This window comes from Oratosquilla oratoria, chromosome 4 (genome assembly GCF_046742065.1).
Source record: "Oratosquilla oratoria isolate Oo_2021 chromosome 4, ASM4674206v1, whole genome shotgun sequence".
Lineage (NCBI taxonomy): Eukaryota > Metazoa > Arthropoda > Malacostraca > Stomatopoda > Squillidae > Oratosquilla > Oratosquilla oratoria.
In genome coordinates this window covers 44,694,146-44,701,264 of record NC_134780.1, presented here as the reverse complement: position 1 = coordinate 44,701,264, position 7,119 = coordinate 44,694,146, and the positions used below count along the sequence as shown (strand labels likewise).

At 42.8% G+C, this 7,119-nt stretch overlaps 1 protein-coding gene across 1 annotated transcript in view; it reads left to right on the top strand.

Moving 5' to 3' along the window:
• The first annotated feature begins 6,338 nt into the window (after positions 1–6,338).
• LOC143024837 (uncharacterized) overlaps positions 6,339–7,119 on the top strand; it is a 29,761-nt gene continuing 28,980 nt past the window's right edge. Inside the window, exon 1 of the mRNA XM_076184111.1 lies at positions 6,339–7,119. This exon is cut by the window's right edge and continues 73 nt beyond it. The gene's annotated coding sequence lies outside the window, so the exon portion shown is untranslated.

Below are 7,119 nucleotides of genomic sequence, written 5' to 3'. Positions count from 1 at the left end.
CAAGCAATTTCATCTTCAAGGATCTTCTTCGGGTGTTCGCCTTCCGCCTAGAATTAAACCCTAGGATTTATATTCCCGTACCAAAGAAGATAGAGATAATAGTGGGTTAAAAAAAGCGTAATAGCGAACTCGCCTGCTGAGACAAAATATTAGACACAAATCTTATAAAAACGAAACCATTAGAGTATATATTTTTGTATAGAACTGAAGGGACGCCGTTATAGTCAGACTTAGCAGGTTTCATATACACGTCGCTCTTTGGAGTGATGTCTGTGGAAAGGAACCTGAAAAAGGAGCAAGAGCGGTGTTAAATTTTCACGGAACGGCATAAAATCCAGTGGGAAGGGCTCAAGCTTGCTAATCTTAATACATGGACCAAACGCAATTGCCACTAGAGCACCGTGGTTCCCATTTTCACGAACGGGATGCTGGATCTGCTAAAGTGTCCCCTCCATCCTCACGCTCCCCATTTTCTGCTGAATCGAATTCGCGTACCTGTAACTAGGACAAGAGACATATTTACTCTAATTCTGGCTCTAAAACAGAGGTCTTGAATGCTGAGATGACCCTTCGGAAATCTAAAATACTGTAACCGAAGTAATTTCACCCGTTTCATCAGCGCAAATTTTTTTTTTACAAGCTTAAGTAATAAAATAATAATAATAATAATAATAATAATAATAATAATAATAATAATAATAATAATAAAACAGGAAAAAATAGTATTTGGCTGTTGGTTGGGAGGAGGGAGCCTCTCTGCCAAGGAGAAGTTTTATGGTGACACTTACACTCACGAGGTTTCTGAAAGAGCGTGATCCATCTTGACTGAGGCCTGAGGCCCCGATTATGTCTGGCCACAGGTTTCTCGTTATCTTTTCGAGAATAGGCGCTCACCTGACCCCCCGTCCCCGGTGACCTGACAAGATTCCATTGGCGCCGCACGAGTTCAGTGGCGCCAGCAAGAATATAATTGCATCACGAGGGGAAAGGCTTTTCGATCGTTCTTCCTTGCCCTTTGCCTCATTTCCCAGGCGGTTCTCGATGATCTACGAGCACATCATGCATACGCACATACACACATACATATATTCATACATACATACACACATATATACATACATACATACATACATACTTGCATACGTACATACATAAATACATACATACATACATGCATACATACACGCATACATAAATACTCGTACATACACACATGTATATATACATGCATATATACATACATACATAAATACACACACGTGTGTTTGTGTGTGTGTGTGTATGTGTATGTGGGCGTATGCGTGTGTGTGTGTGTGTGTGTGTGTGTGTGTGTGTGTGTGTGTGTGTGTGTGTGTGTGTGCGTGTGCGTGCACGTGTGGCGTCTGAACTCTACGTCCTCCCTTAACGTGAGCTTCTTGGCGTGTCCCTCAAATTGAATAAAGTCATCTGGTGACGACAGGGTGGGGCTTCATCAACTGAATGGAATCGTCTCTCTTTTCAGTCCGTATGATTGTGTAAGTTGACGTCAGTTTCAGTCGGGTTGATATGCCCGAATAGTTGATTCAAACCCGTCAATTTCAGTTGGGTTGATGTTCCTGAATAGTTGATTCAAACCCGTCAATTTCAGTTGGGTTGATGTTCCTGAATAGTTAATCCAAATGCGTCAGTTTCAGTTGGGTTGATGTTCCTGATCTAAATGCGTCAATTTCAGTTGGGGTGACGTTCCTGAATAGTTGATTCAGATGCGTCAATTTGAGTTGGGTTGATGCTTCTAAATAGTTTATTCAAATGCGTCAATTTTAGTTGGGTTGATATTCCTGAATAATTGATTCAAATGCCCCAATCTCCTTTAAGACGTACAATTCCTAATTTATTTACAATTAATTGTAACGGAAAGATGAACCAAAAGAGCACGTGATCAATAGCAGGACAGGAAAAACAATAAAACCAAGAATAAAGAGGAGACATCTTGTTTTATCGCTTGCGCAGTTAAATCTTGACAGTTCGATTTGTATCTCAAGCAGCCGGCTATGCGGGAAGTTTATTTAGTTTCATTAGTTATGAGGTCGACAATCGTTTAACTAGACCTACGTCATAATAGTATAGAGAAAATTTAGAGAACTATTTCTCGTCTGAGTCGTATTCAATATAGAAATGATTTCACCTTCTATAGTTGTTCTTTCCTTTTAAGATTTTGGAAATATATATATATATATATATGTGTGTGTGTGTGTGTGTGTGTGTGTGTGTGTGTGTGTGTGTGTGTGTGTGTGTGTGTGTGTGTTTGTGTGTGTGTGTGTGTGTGTGTGTGTGTGTGTGTGTGTGTGTGTGTGTGTGTGTGTGTGTACCCCGTCTGGGGTGGCTGCGTGTTATTGTGGCAGAGTAGTATGCTGTTGATACTTTAGGGTCAATATGGGGCGCCCCTACGGACCAGAGACACACACCATTTTGTCTGTGATAAAGGAAACTCTGTTCATAGAAATGATGACACTTTTATACTACGACTGTCCTTCTGTTATGCTGTCCCCCAACCCCTGTACCATTTCTTTGAATATTCATTTCCTTTTTTCCCCTACCCTGTGGTGGGGGAAGAGAATGCTACCACCAAGTCTTTCCACTTGAGTCGTAAGAGATGACAAAAAAAAAAAAAAAAGAAAAAAAGAAAAAAAAAAAAAACGGTGGATGGAATTAGGAGTCCTGCTACCTGTGCTACCTGTAACCCAAAGGAGACATTCCTAAAAAAGTAAATGCATAAGAGGGTCTGGGATTTTTCCAACCAGTACCCTAAGGTTTGGGTCTTTTAATGTGCGTGGATGTGGTACAGATGAGAGTAAAAGGAAAGAGATAGGCAGTATGATTGCGAGAAGAAAGATGGATGTGCTGGCTTTGAGTGAAACCAAAATAAAAGGGAAGGGCGAGTGTGAGTTTAGGAGTGTAGCTGGGAGGCACTCAGGAGTGAAGAGAGGACGAGGGAGAGAAGGGGTGGCTATACTAGCAAGTGAAGAGATAAATAAGCGTGTCGTGGAGTGGAAAGAGTTTTCATCAAGGTTGATGTGGATGAAGGTGAAGCTGGGAAGGGAGATGTGGGTTTTTGTAACTGCGTATGGGCCTGGTAGTGAGAAGAGTGCAGAGGAAAGGGAGGCTTTTTGAGTAGATATAAATGAGTGCACAGAGGGATTAGGGAGAAATGTCAATGTAGTTGTTTTGGGAGACCTTAATGCTAGGGTAGGAAACGATCCAATAGACGGAATGATTGGGAAGTATGGAGTTCCAGGTAAAAATCGTAGTGGAGAATTGATGGTGGAGATGTGTCTTGAAAGAGAGTTGATCATAGCAAATACAGTGTTTAGGAAGAAAGTCAAGCATAGGTACACATGGGAGAGGGTGGTGGATAGAAAGGTGGCAGATAGAGCGTTAATGGACTATGTAGTGGTGACCAGGAGTATGGTAGGAAGAGTTAAGGATGTACATGTTCTAAGGGGAGAGAGTGGGGTAATATCAGATCATTTTCTGGTGGAAGGTAAATTGAGAGTGGAGGATAGGTGGAGAAAGAGGAAAAGGGCAGAAGGTAGGGAGGTACTTAGAGTGAACTGCTTAAATGAGAAAGAAAAGGAAAAGGACTATAAGAAGAAACTGAAAGAGGAGTGGGAGGGAGTGAAGGATAAAGTAGAGCTAGGAGTGAAGGAGGAACGAGGATGGTTCAGGGAGGGAGTCATAAGGTGTGCAAAGATGGTGTGTGGAACAAGGAAGGCAGGAGGAAATAGAAAGATAGATAGTGAGTGGTGGGATGAGGAAGCAAAGAAGGGTCGCCGAATTTATGAAGCGGCCTTGCTGTGGATGTGCTGTGTCTTGTGACACTGCTTCTGACCCAGGGCAGTGGACAGGATTCAGGGATGACCTGTCATCCAGGAGGTGCCAAGACAAGAGGTAGGGAGGAGGGTGGAGGGGAGTGGAATATGTAGGGAATGGAATGGGTAGGAGTGGTTTCTATGCCTTTTTCTTTTTGGCTACCCCCCGTGTAAGGGGGAAAAAGCCTTTGGTATATGTATGTATGTATGTATGTATGTATGTATGTATATATATATATATATATATATATATATATATATATATATATATATATATATATATATATATATATATAAATATATATATATGGTTACACAAAGAATCGTCACTCCAGACTTCAAAAGGGTGACAATTCTTCATGTGGACTATCCTAGGGAGAATTCTTCATGTGGGTCATCCTAGGTTTACGAATCTTCGGTTGTATAAGTTAATGATAATAATCGTAACCCTCATTCAACTTAACCTAATCTGAACTAATCTAACCTAATCTTTATTCCACTGTTGTTATTCGGCATATTGGGCTGACAATTCTTCAGGGGGGATCTCATGGGGTGTCGATTGTTTGTACAAAACATAATTTTTTTTTTTCTTTTTAGCAGGTACTAGACCAATGAATCTCATCACGAGGGAAAAAAAATATGGCAGCTAGCGAATATACAATATCAACATTTTACTTTTCTGTAATACGCTGTACCTGGCCATCTACATGTTATATGCATGATTGTAATGTATTTTTTCTTTTAGCAAAATTTATTTTGAACAGAAATCGAATAGTACCCGTTTCATATTTTTCTGTGCTTTTGTTTTGGTGATGGGTACGGTGCACAACAAAAAATGTTTCTGACGTTACTTGAACGAATTCGGACGGAAACGTTGTAAACGTATCGCCGCGCTGTACATCGTCATCAAAAGGGGAGGTGGTGACGTCATGAGGGGGCTAGGGTGGGTGGGGGGGAACGGCTTTTATTTTTCAAGAACGTTTCGAACTCTTTACGGACGTTGACGTTCCTTTGTCGAGTAAGATTGTCTATCGTTAGACAGAACAAAGCCTGCTGTGTCTTTCTTCTAAACTGAATTAAATCGTCTGGTTTAATATGGAAATATGTTTAGAGAGTACGGTCCAGTAGCTACGCTGGTCTTCATCAATGTTTATTTTATTTTTATCTGTTACTCAGGAATGTCAACTTTTTAGGAAATATTAGATAATTGACCAAAAACAGACGTCGGGTGAGTTTCAAGATCTCTGGTAACTTTCTTCATCTTAGCCTCAAAGGGTCAGAGAGAAAAAAAATAACTGCTGTTTGCTGTAAATAAAGTCTAGCAGTCCATATCAGCTCAGATGCCATCTCCTTTTAGACTGGCTCCTTTCTGATTGCTTTGGCATGTCTCCTTGTAGTTTTCAATGCCAAGCTATGTGTGTGTGTGTGTGTGTTTGTGTGTGTGTGTGTGTGTGTTTGTGTGTGTGTGCGCGCGTGCGAATGTGTTTGGCATTTTTCTTTGCCAAGGTGCTCGCTATTTCCTTCACAAAAAATAAAGAAATCACTTGTATTCTTTACAAAGAGAACAAAAGATAATCTCAATAAATCACTATGTTCGGATGGACAAAATCATAGGTTTAAGAATGAATTAATATCCGTCCAAACCCACTTCACTTCTCTTAGCCTTTTTCCTTCGTCTGGTCCCCCATTAATGTTCTTATTGTTTTTGTTTTATGATTCGATGTAAAGTTTCAACATATAATAGGTAATTTTATTGCTCTGCTATTTCCTGAAGATCAGGGTGATGTGACCATAGGTATTATGATTCCTTTGTCTCGCCCCTAGGCTGCGGTTACACCACGCGAATCGAGTGAATTGATTCGCCTAGTGTGAACGGTTACATTGAAACTAGTGCTGCGAATCAAGAAGATTCATGAATCGTGTCGATTCTTCATGAATTGAATCAATTCAAATTGCTTGGTGCAAACGCATCCATGGTTTTGTAACGTTTGTGACGTGAGGGGGGGGGTGCAGCAGGAATATCGTTTTCTGACGTTTTGTCCTCATAAATCTTGGTCAGGACAGACCTTGAAAATAATGAATTACTGCAGCACCAGACTATGTATTTTTTTTCACAATTACGCCACCCCTTTGTCTTTCATACATATATATTCATTCTTTTTCTGTTCAAAAGATGTTACCAAAAAGTATTGGCGGTTCATTTCTTGGGGGCAAAATGCCTTGAGGCACGCTTGACCGATTCTGGGGCGCGGGCGTTGGAACCCCGGGCTCGCACGAAACATCTGGGCCCTCGGTACTCTTTCAGCGTTCGCTTCGATGCAACCTCAGGGGTTGGGTGTGGGGGGGGGGGAAGATCCCCCGTTCGAGGCTCCTCCCCATTTGCATCTCCTCCTCCATTCACGACCTCCCCCTTCCTCGACCCTCAAACACCTTGCAACCCAGGTTCCTCCGTACCTCCACTTCCTCCCCTCCCTCCCTGACAGCGTTGGCACTTGGCACCGAAGCAGGTGGTGGTGTGCCAGAGCCTAGGTTAGTCTCTCCCGGTGCCCCTGTGCCCAAGGAGTTTCGATACGAGCGTCAGCTCTCTCTCTCTCTCTCTCCCTCTCTCTGTCTCGTGCCTTCCTCTCTGCCAGGCGCTTTCGACCGACAGCCAGCCGCCGGACAGAAACGTTCTCGACTTTCTTCTCGAGCATCGGTGTTGCCTTCCAACGCTTCTCTCTCCAATTTCCCTTCCCACTTCTAGTCTCAGCGTCGTGGCCACCAGTGCCTGTGGACCTGCGCCCGGCCCCTTGGAATTTCGAGTTGTGAAAAAGGCAGAGGGGAATAATCGCAGTGCCAGCGATTTGAAAGCGACCAGTGTCCCTCCCGGCCGCCGGAGAGTAGGGGTACTCGCGTCCCGCAAGACCACTGGTAGTGTGGAATCGCTCCTGTTGTGTAAACGTACAATGACAAACCCCTCCACAAGACACACCTTCAAGCAAAGACATATTCGTTTCAAGATAAACAGTAATTACAACCATCTCAGTCGCTCAGGGTCTCGTAGAATTCTCGTAGCACGGTCAGAAAGGCGGCGAAGTAACCTTCGTGTTGTGGGAAGAATTCTATAATGTCGTCCTTTGCTGTGCTACCCCCAATCTCCAAGAGGACATCACCAGGCCGCTGTCAACACCAGTCTCACCACAGCAGTCTTCCGGGCACCTCACACCAGTTATATACTCTATGTTTCTCCATGATGAACCATCTGCGTGTCCATAACGGATCTTAGGGAACT